The sequence below is a fragment of the Triticum aestivum genome, chromosome 4A, assembly GCF_018294505.1.
Source record: "Triticum aestivum cultivar Chinese Spring chromosome 4A, IWGSC CS RefSeq v2.1, whole genome shotgun sequence".
Taxonomy (NCBI): domain Eukaryota; kingdom Viridiplantae; phylum Streptophyta; class Magnoliopsida; order Poales; family Poaceae; genus Triticum; species Triticum aestivum.
Window position 1 is genome coordinate 618,946,968 of NC_057803.1, and position 17,167 is coordinate 618,964,134.

The 17,167-nt window shown below is 50.6% G+C and overlaps 1 pseudogene; it reads left to right on the plus strand.

The window, feature by feature from the left end:
* The first annotated feature begins 5,260 nt into the window (after nucleotides 1-5,260).
* LOC123084088 (arginine decarboxylase-like) lies at nucleotides 5,261-16,430 on the plus strand (annotated as a pseudogene).
* Nucleotides 16,431-17,167: the final 737 nt, after the last annotated feature.

Genomic DNA, 17,167 nt, shown 5'->3' on the forward strand with positions numbered 1-17,167 from the left:
TAGAACCAGGTCGACTGCCACCCTCTAACCGACTCGGGAAGGGTCATGGCCGGAAAAGCGCTCTTACTCCTCATTTGGATTCCAAGACCCCCGCACATCTGGATTACCTTAGTCCTATCGTCATCCGGACTCGCCTTTTTCACCGTCTGAGAGCGACAAGTGGATATGTGCTTGAAGAGACCCCAATGCGGTCGACAACCCAGGAAGTTTTCACACAGATACACAAAGGCGGCGAGGTAGGCGATGGAACTGGGAGTAAAATGGTGGAGTTGCGCCCCAAAGAAGTTCAGAAACCCCCGGAAGAAAAGACTCGGCGGCAAAGAGAATCCACGATCTACATGAGTGGCAAGGAGAACGCACTCACCCTCCAGTGGCTGCGGTTGCCACTCGGTCCCCGGAAGCCTTGCTGACCCGTGAGGGATTAACCCCTCATTGGCCAGGTCGTTGAGATCCGCCTGGGTGATGGTCGAGCGGATCCAGTCCCCTTGGACCCAACCTTACGGCAGGTGAGACCTCGACGAAGATCCACCCCGGCTGGTAGCTCTCCCTTCGCTTTCGCCATCGCCGTCGCCTTCTTCACTCGCTCCAAGGCCACCGTCTTCTCCTTCACCATCATCACCGGCGAATTGCGCGAGGAGTGGATGGGCGAAGGCAAAGGTGGGCGCGGTAGGCGGGGATGAAGAGGGCGGAAAGGGGAATGGGGAGGCACTGTTCAAAAACCCTCGCCCGGCGCATTATATAGGGACGCTTCCGAGTGGCTGACAAGTAGGCCCGGGCGGACCTGTCAAATCCCGAAACAGTCGCGCGCACACGATACATGGCGAAAAAGGCGGCACGGAAATCGAGGCGTCTACACCTTATCTCGTCCGAGTACCGCGGTCTGCCCCGCTTCGCGCGCTTCCCAAAATTTGGATCCCACAAAATCCGCTAATAGCAGATTAACCTGTCAGACGGTAGATTTCCTGCGATCCGTCGCTCGGAAGTTCACCAGGTTCAAAAGTTCACTCGACAGAGAAAAAGAATGGATCAAGGCGACTCAAAGAAAAGTTGATGCCATCGCTAAAAAAGTCATTGATCCAGAATATGACATACTCAGAACACGTGAAATAGGTCGGAAAAAATTATCAACTCCTTCCTCACTCAAACCTCGATCCATTCGGGGGCTAATGATGAAGTCATGTACCGAGGGTAGGGTCATGAACCTATCTAGGATACCCTACCCAAGGACATCCTTAGAAGAAGCTACCTTCCAGTCGACCAAGTGGGACTCCACTCGACGAACTCAAGGACACTCGACGATGAAGATAGCCACTCGACCATGAAGCTAACCACTCGACAACCAGGAGACCTAAAGTCACTCAGCACGCAACGGCCTGTCATAAGTAGCTTCAATAGTCTTCATGGCACTTTATGTGGGCGTTACCAGTAACCCCCTGTCTTAATGTACTTTAAACCCTGCATAACTGAGGGCCGGAGGGGTCTGGCAAACTCTATATAAGCCACCCCCCTCCTCAGTGTAAAGGGTTCGCACCCCTGTAACTCATACGCATATAATCCAGTCGACCGCCTCCGGGCTCCGACACGTAGGGCTATTACTTCCTCCGAGAAGGGCCTGAACTCGTAAATCCCTTGCGTATACAACTACTCCATAGCTAGGATCTTGCCTCTCCATACCTACCCCCCATTCTACTGTCAGACTTAGAACCACGACAGCCGCCGAGTGTGCTCGGCACGGTCCATGTGGGTGATGAGACGAGGCGGAGGGGCGACGCGCTGCGCCTGCTCGCGGGTGAAGACGTCCCGGAAGTTCATCTGCGACCGGGGCCTCTCCAAGCGCCACGCAGCCACGTCGTACGCACGGGCCGCCTCGTGTGCGCTCCGGAACAACCCGAGGCCGAGCCGGACGTCGCCGGACTGGATCTCGGCGGAGTACCAGCCGTTGGGGCGCTCGCGGACGCCGCGGTAGCCCGAAGAACCCCGGCGGCGCGGCGGCATGGTGGCGCGGTGGTGGCGGGGAAAGTGGTGAAGCGGCGAGGTGGCGAGGGAAGGGCGCGTGGTTGTGTTCTGTGCGCGTGACGAGCGCGGGATTTTGTAGGCGCGCGCGAAGTGGCACGCCAAATCTACCGCACCGCGGGCCGCTTTCTCCCGCGCGCGGGGGCTAAGTTCCCGCCACCGCTGGAGCACGCGAAACCAGCCGGCGCGCGCTAAAACCCAACTTTACCGCGCGGGCGCGCCTTTTGCCGCGCCCGTTGGAGATGCTCTAAATACCAACTTCCCTGACTTACTTGCTGAGATTGACGCCTCCACCCCTCGCTACCGCCACATTCGTTGGTTGTGCGTCAGGGTTCTCGCCTGGACGCTTTCGACCATCCACAATAAGCTTGTCATTCAAAAAGTGCCTCTTCGACGTGCGATTGATGTTGTCTTCAAAATGTGTGGTTTCTTGCAGCTATGGCGGCCGCTTAGCCGCCCCCAGGACCGGGACGTCATCAACACCATCCTCGCCGACCTTCGCTCGATGGCTGTCCGCATGGCACCCCCGCTGCCGCCCTTTCCTCCGGAGCCCGATTAGCGCTCGGGCTGCTGGCCATGAGTGTGTTGTGTTTTCTGTTTTCAGGGCTTGTTGAGCTATGCCCTCAGCAGTAACCCTTTGATGTACTTGTGCTTGTCTGAGACTTATGAATGTGCGTGTGTGTTTGTACCTTGTTGGATGTTGGCTTGGACGGTTTGCTTTATAATATAAAGTGGGGCGAAAGCCTTTTTCAGTAAATATAGTTTCACGAATTCAGAGCTTGGTGCTAATAGAATGTGAGCATAAAAGAGAAGTCTGTGTGATGACTTTCTCAACTTTCAACCGCAAAAAAAAAAAGACTTTCTCAACTTTGGCATTCCTTGCATTGCCGTGCCAACATCAACCAAAAAGAAATTTCTTTCACCAACTTATACATTTTTCTCACCTTGTATCGACTATTCGACTTGGAGATTTCGGTGAGCATCAATCTCGTGTGAGATTTTGTGTTTAGTTCAAAAAAAGAAGGATAAACCAAAGGCCTTAAAAATGGCTGATTTTAAAAAAAAATCAGATGAATTAACCAAATAAATTTGATTTTTTAGTTCAAATTCGTTCGAATTTAGATAAAGTCCAACTATAATCCCGCAGGGGGCATGCACAAGTGTGGGCGTGGGACCCTACTGGCACACAAGCGCTCATATACACGCGCATAGCATCAGGATTTGAACCCTGGTGGGTTAGAGATACCACTGTCCACCTAACCATCTCAACCATAGGTTGGTTCGCGACACGTGGCAACCTTTAGGGTGTTATCTTTTATTTATCTTTTTTTTGTTTTTCATTTCCTGTTTTTCTCGTTCGGGCTTTCACTAGTTTTTTCTTTCAGTTTCTCCTTTTCTCTTGGGATTTTTTTTTGGCACTGTCAAGTTTATACATAGTTACTACTCCACATTGGAAGTACAACGGAGAGTGCAAATACGTTACACACGGGATTACACTCCACATTGGGAGTACAAATGCACTAGACTGAGGAGTCAGGTTGCACGGCCGCACAGGAAGACAGGAAGAACATGTTTACTACCGTCCGGAATACAAGTTGACTCGGGAAAAAGAAAGTCATTGAAATCTATTTTTTCGACAATCTCAAGTTTATACATAAGTTTTTTTTTTCGGATCAAGTTTATACATACTCCCTCCGTCCGGAAATACTTGTCATCAAAATGAATAGAAGGGGATGTATCTAGATGTATATTAGTTTTAGATACATTCACTTTATCCATTTTGATGACAAGTATTTTTGGAAGGAGGGAGTAGTTACTACAGCGGAGAGTACAAATATGTTACACACGGGATTGCACTCCACATTTGTAGTAAATATACATTACACTGAGGAGTCAGGTTGCACGGCTGCACGAGAAGACAGGAAGAACATGTTTACTAGCGTCCGAAATACAAGTTGATTTGGGAAAAAGAAAGTCATCGAAATCTATTACCATGGTACCTTGTTTTGAAGATATTGGCGCAGGGAACATAACGGTTCATCATTTGAACGCTCAGATCACAAGATATTCTAGTTTGAAATTTATATCTTGCAGAAAAAAAACATGTTCATCAACCTCTCATCGTGATCCATGGCAAAAATCCACAAAAACTCTTGGTTAACGACAATGGGTTGCATCACATGTCATCAACCAAAACTGTTGGAGATAACCTTTGTGAAGGATAACCTCTAGTTAGTTATTTCCACATAACTAAGACAAGAATACAAGGGTCGGCGTTTTGGGGAATGTTTCTGCTTTTTGTACATCTTTCTTTTGCGAGTACATAGAGAGTTATGGGTGGGCTTGGTTCGCTCGTGGGTTGTTCTAAAATTTTCTACACGTCAAGCTAATTTTGGCCGCGACATGATTATCTCAAGGGGGGCAAATTCTATTTGCCGCTTATCGCAACAAAAAAAAATCTACCAATCACACAGGTTTCGTTAGGCGAGCGACTAATTTGATCGGCCCATTTAGCTAGTTAGCGGGAAGATTTTGACTGTAAATTTTCCATGTTTTAGGAACCCTCTAGAATTGTCTTACTTTCTCTTTCTTTTCTCTACCCAAGTTTACCTTTTTCTTCTTATTTTCCCATTTTCTTTACTTTTTTGTTTCCTTTTATTTTCAAAAAAAGGTTCTCAAATTCTAAAAAAATTGTGCACTTTTAATTCATGATTGTTAATTAAATGCATTTAATTACTTGATTTGGAGAACATTTTATTGTATTCTAGAATATTGGTAATTAGAGAACATCTTTCAAATTGTGAGATTTGTTTTTTAAATGAGCACATATGTACTCTAGAACATTTTATAATTTAAGAACATATTTTTCAAAAAAACAATAATACCAGAAAACATTTTTTAAGTTCGCGAACATTTTGTCTTAATTGTTTTATATGTAAGAGGTGTAACTGTCTATTGTTCTTTCAAAGCCAGCTAGAAAAATCCATGGTGGGGAAGTTGTTGGATGCGGCGGCCGTGCCTGGGCGGTGTCGTACGACCGGGAATGGACGGCGGCGGCTAGGGCAGCGAGAAGTGGGAAACGAGTGAGGAGGGGAGGCAGGCCATGAAGAGAACAAGGACGGGCGTCACGCGCGTCCGCTTCTTATCGGTGCGGCAAAACCAACTCAAATTTGGGCCGTAAGTGGGACGGCCCGTATACACTACATCAGATTACCCTCCTCCCCCTCTGCACATCACTCTGCTTCGAGTTCGACCACGACTAGACAGTCGGCCATGCTTCTTCCTCCCAGCAGCAGCAGCACACCACCACCTCCTCCCGTTCTACGCTCACCGCGCGCGCCTCGCTCTCTACGCACGGTAACCTCCTCTCCTGCACCTCCTCCTCGCCTTACTCGATCCGCAATGGTGTTAGTCTCATCGCCTTCTACTCCAGTGCACACAACCTGTTCGTCGAATTGCTTGCTATAGTCCGGCTGGCCAACACAACACTAGTTTTTCCTCGTGACATTCACTGCATCCGCCAGGCACTACATCTATCAGGGAACAGTGCATCCATGAACTACGGGACGCGCTAGCGGACGGCTGCTCCGGCACGACGCTCCACCGGTGGCCGGTGCAGCCGGCGACGACGTGCTGCCACAGTGGGGCACGAGGGGCTCGATGCGCTTACGGGGCTTGGGAGAGGGCGGGCCTTCGAGGCGCGACGAACGGGGATGGGAGGCGAAGGTTGGCCGCAAGCCCGCACCGCTTGAGCATGACCGCGTGGGAGGTGGTCGGCTCTGTTCTAGTGTGCTCCTACTGATGGATGTGTTACTTTTTTTTAGGACACTGCTTAACTGAAGATGCTTTCTAGTTTGCGTTGTCCGACATTGTTCGTGATTACAACATAGATTACCTACTTTGCAATCTTTGATCGATCATGCTAACGAGTCAAGTGTATGTTCATCTCCACCTTCTTCCATCTCATGTGCCAATCCAAAGTTTCTTTAGTCTCGCAGGAATCACCCAGCGGACATGTCATGTCATAGCACATTGTGACACTTCATGGAACAAGCCAAGAATATCTGAAACTGAGGCTACACTTGCTGAACCTTCAGGAGCTTCCCAATATGGTTTTGCCCCTCTGGTTCAGGCACTGGAATCAACTGCAGCCGAAGACATGTCCTGCTTTCACTTCCCTGGACACAACCAAGGGAAAGCTGCTCCGCCTTTGCTGTCGAACCTTATTGGTGTGGAGACGTTTTCGCACGACTTGCCCGCGCTACCTGAGCTCGACGACCTCTTCTACCCTAAGGGTGTGATCTTGGATGCGCAGAACAGGGCAGCTCAACTGTTTGGATCCTCTAAAAGGTGCTTCCTGGTCAACGGGAGTACGTACCTGCGGAATCCAGGCCGTGGTGATGGCCACCTGCTGCCCCGGTGACTACATCGTTGTGCCTCTAAACTGTTACATTTCAGTGATCTCTGCCCTGATTCTTTTTTTTTAGAACGAAGACTCGAGGAGAGCCCGGCTTTGAATTAACTAAGCCATCAACCGGCCAGGATTACATGATCACCAACTAACAAGGAAAGCAAAAAGAGAAACAAGCGGCTGATACAGGGAGCAAAGCGAAACAGACTCAAAGGCAGCAGCGATAGCAAGACACGCCATGCTGCCGCCAACACCCTGCAGGACGGCCTACACCAACCGGACAGGCTACGGACTTGAGAGGATGCATCACCGTGCAAGCTTCGTGATCGTAGCCAAACTCTAAGACAGCACTGACACTCCTCTGGAACTGCCACTGCAAAGGGCCCCTGCCCTCTCATCCGGCTCGAAGGATGCCGCACCGGCAGGCGGCAGCTCGGTTCACCCTTGAACCCAGGGGAAGACGTCCAAGCTGCGTATGAAGAAAGAACTAGGAGCAGACCTGCTAGCACAGATCACAACCTTCCGAGCACCGTCGTCGTACGCGGTTAAGCCACACCGAAGGGCAAAAGCTGCCGGCCACAGTCGCAGCAACAAGGGCAACAGCGATGAGCCACCGAAGAAGAGGCATTGAAGCGCCGAGCCAAGCTGCCTGCCCGGTGATGTGCCCAAGTGTATAGTACTCAGTTCTATGTGAGACATTGCTTGTGGTGTTACGCCGCCACTGAAGGAACTCCAGAAGGATGGGAAGAAAGTAGGTGCTGTTCTTGTTACTTCACCGACCTACCACGGCATATACAGCGATGTGCAAGGTTTTTTTTTCGAAAAGGGGGACTCCCCGGCCTCTGCATCAGAACGATGCATACGGCCACTTAAATAAATAAAATAGATTCAACAATGCCATAGAGTCTTGAAACAAAATAAAGGCGAGCTCACATAGAGCCTCGACGCCAAAACAATAAAAGGCCATAAAGCCACAACCGGCTAGCAAAATAAAGATAGGAAAACTAATTGCCTGTCCTATTACATGACCACCATCCAAACCGGTTGAAGATATCCCGCGCTACCATCTCCCACCGAACAGATCCAGTAACCAAACGCTCACTGGCCTCCGTCGGAGTGAGTAAGGACCACATGCGGATTAGCGCCGTAGCACGGAATACAACCTGCAAAAAATGAATAGTAGTTATTCTGTTAAAAGCCAAATCATTTCTGCAGTTCCAAATTGCCCATAACAACGCACAAACTCCTACACGAATATGTCTAGCTGTATCGGACTCTATCCCATCCAGCCACGTTCCAAATAACGAACCCGACCGAACTCGGAGGAGTAATGTTAAAGGCAATTTGCACGGTGCGCCATAGAATTCTCGCCAACAGGCACTCAAAGAAGAGATGCTTAATGGTCTCGTCCCGATCACAGAAACTACACCTAGTAGATCTTGTCCAATTGCGCTTAACCAAGTTGTCCTTTGTTAAAATAACCTGTTTATGGACAAACCACATAAACACTTTAATTTTCAAAGGAACTTTTACTTTCCAAACATGTTTGGAGCTAGGAATGACACTCGAGTTAATAACATCGATGTACATCGACTTAACAGTAAATTGTCCAGACCTAGTAAGTTTCCAACACAACTGATCGGGTTGATGAGCTAGCTGGACTTCCATCAGTCTACGCACCAGATGAAGCCAAGCTTCCCATCTATCACCAACAAGCACCCTCCGAAACTGAATATTAAGGGGAATGAACTGCATAATCGTTGCAACTAGCGCATCACGTCGCTGGACAATACGATACAGGGTTGGGTACTGGAGTGCCAATGGTGTATCACCCAGCCAAGTATCCTCCCAGAAACGTGTATCGTTGCCATCACCGACAATAAACTTTGTTCTATTAAAGAAGGCTGCCTTAACTCTCATAAGCCCCTTCCAAAACGACGAATCAGTTGGTCTCACTGTCACATGTGACAAAGTTTTGGAATGCAGATACTTGTTACGGAGAATCTGCGCCCAAGTTGCGTCAGTCTCAACTGATAGCTTATACAGCCACTTACTAAGCAGGCATCTGTTCTTGACCTCAAGATTCTCGATACCCAAACCCCTTGGTCCTTTGGTCGAAAAATAACATCCCACTTGGTGAATCTATACTTTCTCTTAAGTTCATCACTCTGTCAAAAAAATCTTGATCGGTAGAAGTCCAGCCTTTTTCTAACCCCCACTGGAACCTCAAAGAAAGATAGTAGGAACATCGGCATACTCGTAAGCACCGAATTAATAAGAATTAACCGGCCTCCAAATAACATAAGTTTGCCCTTCCAGGAACTAACTTTCTTTTCAAACCGATCTTCGATGCATTTCCACTCTTTGTTCGTTAGCTTACGATGGTGAATGGGTATACCTAGGTAAGTAAAAGGTAAAGCCCCTAATTCACATCCAAACAATTGCCTATAAGCCTCTTGTTCCTCCTTGGCTCTATCAAAGCAGAACAACTCGCTTTTATGAAAGTTAATCTTTAACCCGGTCAATTGTTCAAATAAGCATAACACCAGCTTTATATTTCTCGATTTTGCCAGGTCATGCTCCATAAAGATGATTGTATCATCAGCATACTACAGAATGGACACACCCCCATCAACTAGGTTGGGCACCAAGCCACCCACCTGACCGGCCTCCTTTGCCCTACCTATGAGAATTGCCAACATGTCAACCACAATGTTGAACAAAATAGGGGACATTGGATCTCCTTGCCTCGGGCCTTTGTGTGTCTGGAAATAATGCCCTATAGCATCATTTACTTTAATTCCAACACTCCTTTTTGCGTAAAGGATTCTACCTGGCGTCGCCAAGCCTCATCAAAACCCTTCATACGCAAGGCCTGTTGAAGGAATGGCCATTTGACTTTGTTGTACGCTTTTTCGAAATCCACTTTGAAAACAACCCCATCCAGCTTTTTCGTGTTGATTTCATGGAGCGTTTCATGAAGGACCACTACCCCCTCAAGGATATTCCTGTCCAGCATGAAAGCAGTTTGGGTAGGCTGCACAACAGCATGCGCGATCTGTGTGAGCCTATTGGTCCCGACCTTGGTAAAATTTTTGAAACTAACATTAAGAAGACAGATTGGCCTGAATTGCTCAATTCTCACAGCCTCTGTTTTCTTAGGAAGAAGGGTGATCGTTCCAAAATTGAGCTGAAAAAGATGAAGCTGTCCAGCAAATAGATCACTGAACAAAGGCAACAAAACCCCTTAAATGATATGCCAGCATTTCTTATAAAACTCCGCTGGAAATCCATCGGGGCCCGGCGCCTTGTTATTTTTCATTTGCGAAATGGCCTCCAGCACCTCTTTCTCGGAGAAAGGGGCCGCAAGAATATCATTCTCCACCGCTGTGAGTTGAGGAACATCCTTAACCCTGGACTCATCCAATGACACACAGTTCTCTTCTGGAGGGCCAAACAGCTGCTTATAGTACTCGGTAATGTACAATTTTAGGTTTTCATGTCCTACAATTGTACCCTCATCTTGCTCAAGTTGAAAGATCCTCTTCTTTCGATGCTTACCATTAGCGATCATGTGAAAGAATTGAGTGTTCGCGTCCCCCTGGACTACTCGCCAGACCTTGGCCCGCAACGCCCACTTCAACTCTTCTTCCCTAAGAAGTTCTTTCAGCCTCAATTCTGCATCAAGCTTGGCATGAAGCTCCGCAGCCGACAGCATCATGGTTTCTGCTTTTACATCCAGGGACTGAATAAGGGAAAGGAGCCTTTCCTTTTCGACCTTATAAATCCCGCTAAGATGCTTAGCCCACCCACGCAGGAAACTCCTCAAATGCCTAATCTTATTCTGTCAGCGCTGAAGCGCAGTCTTCCCTTCTGAATCCTTAGCCCACTCTCTGGCCACGAGATCAAGGAAGCCTTCTCGTTCAAACCAAGCCATCTCAAAGGAGAACACATTTTTGTTCCCCAGGTGGGTGGGCTCACCAGAGTTCACCAATAACGGCGTGTGGTCAGAAATACCACGGGACAAGGCCTGGATTGTTACTAGAGGGAACTTATGTTCCCAATCGACACTGGCCAACACTTGATCCAACTTCTCATATGTCGGATTTAGCAGCGCGTTAGCCCAGGTAAATTTTCTACCCGAGAGCTCAATTTCTCTCAGGTCCAAACTTTCAATGATAGTATTGAACATGAACGACCATCTGCGGTCAAAGTTATCATTGTTCTTATCCTCACGCCTTCTAATTATATTGAAATCACCCCCCACCAGGATAGGCAACTGCTCGGAACCACAAATCCGAACGAGATCAGCCAAGAACTCGGGCTTGAGCTCGGGCTGCGCAGCACCATATATCGCAACCAGAGCCCAATTAAACCCATCTTCCTTCGACCGCACCCGAAACTTGACTGCAAAGTCACCCATAACCACACTGCGAACCTCAACCTCTTCACACCTAACGCCGAGTAAGATTCCACCCGATCTCCCTCTCAGCGGCAAGCAATGCCAATCAAAATCTATACCCCCCGATAAAGTATTTAGAAATTGAGGCGCAAAGTTATCTCTACCCGTCTCCGATAGAGCGATAAAATCTAAACGATGCTCGACAGACGCCTCAGCAAGAAACCTTCTTTTAGCCAAGTCCTTTAGACCTCTGCTATTCCAAAAGATTCCTTTCATAGTTCATCATGGAAATTTTTTGTCGTACGAATCCTAGCACTCCTACGCACTGCGGACACCGGGTACACCTTCCGTTTCCACTTGCGCTTGGGGACAGTTTGACGCTGCAACTGGTCCTCACAACCAGTCTCAGAGGGGCTAGCCAAAACTATCTCAGTAGAATCATCCTCTACATCCGCCTCAGTAATAGGTTGCATAAGATCTGCACAGAAATTGTTGAGCACCCTGACCCCGAGCGCATCAACCTCAGAATCACTCATGGGTTTAACAGCCGCAATATTACGAATCATCTCTAAGGCTCGCTCAGCCTCTAGATCCAGAAGATCATTAACAGAATTAGAGATTTCAGTGTCATTACTACCAAGCGAAACTCCTAATTGATTTGCATTTTCAACAATCTCATCATTTGAAAAATGCAGAATGGATTTAGAAGTATTGACCGACATACCAGTAGTGACCTCCACGTCACGAAGCTTGGCCGCCCTCATGGCGCACCGCTGCTGAATGTCGTCCACATCCGGCTATGCCTGGAGACGGCCACTCACCCGGCGCCCCTCAGACATCGGATCCTGAATTCCTCCAAACGCAATGACCTCCTCCCGAGAGATCGCGGTCGGGGTCCGGCCTCCTGCCTCACCCCAACCAGCTGGCCGATCCATCTGCACGGGCTCACCCACAGCCTCGCCAGAGAGTGGACAGGCACTCACCAAGATCTCAGACTCCTGGCGCGCCCCGCAGGACGGGGCCGGCAGGGAGGGTGGTGGAGGCAGTACAAGGGCCGCATGCCCTCGCTCCCCACCCAGCACCAGAGAAGCCAACCCCACAGGCGCCGTAGGAGGAGAAGGCTCCGAGGCCACATGCCCTGAGCCCTCTCCCGAAGGCAGAGCCACCACCAACCGAAAGGTAGACGCGACGTGAGAGGAGGTATCCGAGGCCCCCTGCCCCAGACCCCCTCCCAACTAAGAAAAGGACACGGGAGCCACCTGCCCCGAATCCCCTTCCTCAGCAGTAGGAGAGCAACCCGAGGCCGCCTGCCCCAGGGCTCCACCCGACAAGCCAGGCACGACAAGCTGTGTCACCTCCTGAGGAGGTACCGTGTGCTGAGCACGAGAGGGAGTGGCCACCTGCTGACTCACCTCCTCCTCCCCCCAGATCGAGATCGATGAAACCCCAAGATCCCCAGGAATGGTATCCACAGCACCCTCAAACCCCAAAGCAGGCAACTCGAGCTCAAAAGCCTCCTCAGACTCGACCCAATCACTCCACAGCCTCAGAGGTGCAGAAGAGGGCTCGAAAGACCCAAATCTCAGAGTCGTTGAAGGCACCGAGGAGGGTGGGGCTGCTCCATCCCCGGTCGTCGCGATCTCGGACCTCGGCCCCTTGGACAGCTGTCGTCCAGAGTCCTCGACCGGCGGCTCCTGTGCTCCCGCGTTGCCATCACCCTCGTGCATATCCATGTCAGACTCATGAGCCAGCGCAAGCAGAAGGCTCTCATCCTCAAACTCAATAACCAGATTATAAATCCTGCCTCGATAAGCCCACTTAACCACATCCGGCACATACTCAATGTTCAAAATACTAACCAGAACCCGAGCAATCCCGTGAGCTCTGGTGAACTCCATGTCCACACGCTCAGGCTTCCCCACTAAAATGCCCATGCTGGCCACAACCCGAGCATCCTGCAACGGCTTGGAGGGAGCCCCGGAAAATCGCAACCACGCCTGAGTAAGCGGCTTGCCCTGAGGCTCAACATGCTTCCATACCTGAAACTCAAGGATACCATCCGTTCCCGGCACCTTACACATCCCAAAACTCAACAACCTCTGCAAATCCTCCACGGAAGGAAACTCAATTGTGAATATCTTATCAGCGAGACTGACAAGGTCCCACTTGAAATCCCCAAGGGCCAACTCTCGGAGCCTCTGCACGATCTGTGTCTCAGACACCTCCCCTCTGGTGACCTTGACAATCCCCATGGTCATACTCGTGGACTCATCAGAAACCTCTCGCTCATTCGGAGATTTGAAAAAATTTAGCTCAGCACAGTAAACTCCATACATCATGAGTGACGGTGCCTGATCTCGCAGTAACGGACACTCCCCAGAGTCGTGTGCCAGTTTACCGCAGGTATCACATAACAGAGCCACACACTCCGCAATGAAGTGACCCTTGTCGCCGCAGCGATAACAAAGCATCTTTTCCTTTCTGTGCGCCCACTTGGACGCCCTATCAGCCTCAGCCCTATCTGTCAACTCCGCAGACACATCGGTCATAACCTCGTTCTCAGGAACCTGAACAGTAGCAAGAGCCTTCACCACCTCCATAGCGTGACCGGTCAGTACAGGCTCCTCGACAGTCCCGTCAACTGTCATCTGGTCGACAACAACATATTTTTCTGGTGGTTCTAAGTTCAGGTGTCAAGCAAAAACCAAAAGGAATTTTTTTTTCAACAACTTATATATGTCTCTCACCGTTGTATCAACTTGGAAATCCCGGTGTACATCAATCTCGAGCAAGATTTTGGATTTCGTATGGTACAATAAAATCAAAGGCCTCAGAAATGGCGGATTTTTGAAAATTCAGATGAATTAGCCAAATAAAATTTGATTTTTCATGAAATTCCACTGTTTTTATCTAACTTTTTTTTTACTTTTTGGTTATTTTTTTCTGTTTCTATTTCTCTTTCCTTTTTCCTCTTTTCATTTTTTTCCATTTTTTTTCCTTTTGTTTTCCACTGAAAATCCCCAGGGGCCAACTCTCGGAGCCTCTGCACGATCTGTGTCTCAGACACCTCCCCTTTGGTGACCTTGACAATCCCCGTGGTCATACTCGTGGACTCATCAGAAACCTCTCGCTCATTCGGAGATTCGAAAAAAATTAGCTCAGCACAGTAAACTCCATACATCATGAGTGACGGTGCCTGATCTCGCAGTAACGGACACTCTCCAGAGTCGTGTGCCAGTTTACCGCAGGTATCACATAAGAGAGCCACACACTCCGCAATGAAGTGGCCCTTGTCGCCGCAACGATAACAAAGTATCTTTTCCTTTTTGCGCGCCCACTTGGACGCCCTATCAGCCTCAGCCCTATCTGTCAACTCCGCAGACACATCGTCATAACCTCGTTCTCACGAACCTAAACAGTAGCAAGAGCCGCCACCACCTCTATAGCATGACCGGTCAGTACAGGCTCCTCGACAGTCCCGTCAATTGTCATCTGGTCGACAACAACAGGTGGTGGCGGAGGACGTGGATGGTACCGCCCCCCCCCCCCCCCCAGCCGCCCCGACCACCACGATGGCCTCGGAAACCTCCTCGTTGTCGATGACCCGGATCAGAAGGCCCCTCAACGAAGCCGCCTAAAGGACCCAAGAAAGGCCTCTCAACTGACCCATCACTTTGCCAAGCATAACCACGTCCGCCACCCGTGAACGAAGAGCCACGGTGCTGGCCAGTCCCATAAGCATCGTAGTCGTCATCCCCCCATTGACCTCGAGGCGCAGCCACAGGTGCAGTCGGCGGCGGCCTCGGCGGAGCAGCACCGCGCCCCACAGCCATCGACAGAGAAGCAGCCGGCGCCAGCGGCCGTAGTCCTGGAGCACCATGCCCCACAGCCATCGGCAGAGAAGTAGCCGGCGCCTGCTGCCAGAGACCTTGAGCACCGCGGCTGGCGGCTGGCACGGCCCCCACAGCCTGTGCAGGTCTCGGCCCTGGCGGGGTGCCTCGTCCGGCCGCAGCCGTAGGTCGCGGCCCCTGTGGCGCACCACGGCCAGCCGGCAGCACCGGCCGCTGGCCTTGTGGAACACCGCCACCACGGGCCGCCGGTGTCACTCCGGCGAGCGCCTGCTTGTTGGGGCCGGAGGCCGCTGCATCCCCCCGTCCCGCCATCAGGGGAGGGATCCGAGTCGCCCGGCCTGGACCACAGCGACGGAAACCTGCTGAACCTTCGCGACGCCTAAACCTAGGGCGCAGCGTTGGCGGAGACAAGACGCACGACGAAACACGATCGCACATACGCATACAAAGGCTATTTGCCTCGTCGCCCGCAGAGCCTGTGGAGACCGCGTTAGCCTGGGCCTCATACCCGGCTAACTCTGGCTCACACGGAGATGCCACCCGATGGGCCTCACACCCATCGTCCTGATCTCCCAGCCCAGCCAAGCCCATCAACGAATTCAAACGCAGCCGCCTGGCTACCCCGATCGTGATCTCACCGGACTGCTGCACCACCGTCGGCTCCGGCCGCCGGCCCTTCTTCCGGCGACTGGGCACAACCTTTCATTCCGGACCGAGAAAATCACTGAACCTAAGGGCCGGAAGACGTACCGTTGGAAGAGGGCCACGCCATGGCCGGATCGCCGTTGCCGTCGTCCTCCGGTGAACGACGCGCCGAACGATCTCGATCCTCTCCGTCTTCTCGAGTCCAGTCCTCGCCGGATCGTCCTGCGGGATCGCATCATCTACCAACAGCGCAACCTCATCCTCGGAATATCCAATCTTGAAAGCCTCGCAAATGTGATCTGAAGGCGTAGGTGACGCCGTCTCCGGCGAACCGGCGTCAAGATGCCGGCCGTCGTCTTCGTCCTCCTCCTCGTCACTCTCCACTAGCGCCCAGAACCGTCCTCCGACTCGCCGGTCACCGCCGGCGCCGTGGTCGCGAGACCCGTCCCTAGTCGCCCCGCCCATCGCCAGGCCTAGTCGTCTATCCTATCATCTAAGCGATGTGCAAGGTATCGTCGATGTTTGCCATCCCTTACACATTCCGGTTATAGTTTACTTGACAAGGTTCATGATGCGCACTTCAGGTTATATGGCTGAAGGTCTCGTTGATGCAGATAAAGTGAGCCACTGCCTTCAGTTGCTCCAAAGCTCAAGCCCGAGTTACCTCCTACTATCGTCTTTAGAAGCTGCAAGAGCTCAGTCTAGTGAGAATGGAAAATATTTTGATAACTCGTTGGCGATGACTTTAGAAACAAAAGATCAGCTGATGGTAATCCCAGGAGTATCTGTCCTGGACTTGCCATGCTTCGCTTCTGACTTCCCTGCCATTTATCCTTTGCGTATCACACTAAGTGCTTCAGATCTACATTTATCTGGATACGAAGCTGACGAAATTTTGGAAGAGCCTCAAATTGTATCTGAGCTTGTCGGGACACAGGCGGGGACAATTGCAGTTAACTTAGGGACCAGAAGGCAAGATGTTCAAAAGCTTGTACAGTGTGCAAAGCATCTGTCAGAAAAATATTTCCTCATGAACGATTACGGTTGCAAGCAAAGTTTTACAAATTTTTTTGTTGTGTTTTATTTATGAAACAGTTATCTACTATGAGTTATTGTATTTGACAACCTTTTTTGTCCGGAAAAGTGCAGAATATTATAATTACCAAAATTTTGTTCAAAAGGTTAAGCATAGTTTGCTACAAGTTATTCGCAAAAAAAAGGTTTGCTACGAGTTAAAATAGATAGGATTTCTGTATGAGTATCTGCAAGTGCATATTCAAAAAAATAATGTCTGAGCCCAGGTTCGAACCGGGGACCTTTAGTGTGTGAGACTAACGTGATAAGAGCATCTACAGCCGGGCGCCCCAAACCCACCTTATACGTCCGGGCGGGCCGCCTGGTCACTGAACGGTCACGACTTTTTGACCCCAAACAGCCCCCTCAAATGGGCCTCAAACGCCCGGACTGACCGGCACCCCTTATATCCAGCCCAAATATGGGGCGAATATGGGGGCGCGCGGGCACGTCCGCCACGTAAGACTGACGAAGGGGTCCCACACGGACTCGCCCGAAAACTCAGCGGTCCGACGGACGCCTCCTCCGTCGCCGTGGTGTGAACACCGCATGGCACCGCTCTGGCTCGCCGCCCGAGAGAAAATCCGCCTATTTAACCCGGCCTGAGTCCCGCAATCCTAGTCCATCCACCCCCTCCTCTCCGTGCCGCCAGTCTGAGGTCATCCACCTCCTACCTCTCCCGCTTCGATGCACTGCCCATGCTTCGGCACTCCGCCATGGTCCGGAGGAAGATCACCTACTACGCAATGCTCACGCCGGAGCGCCACTATG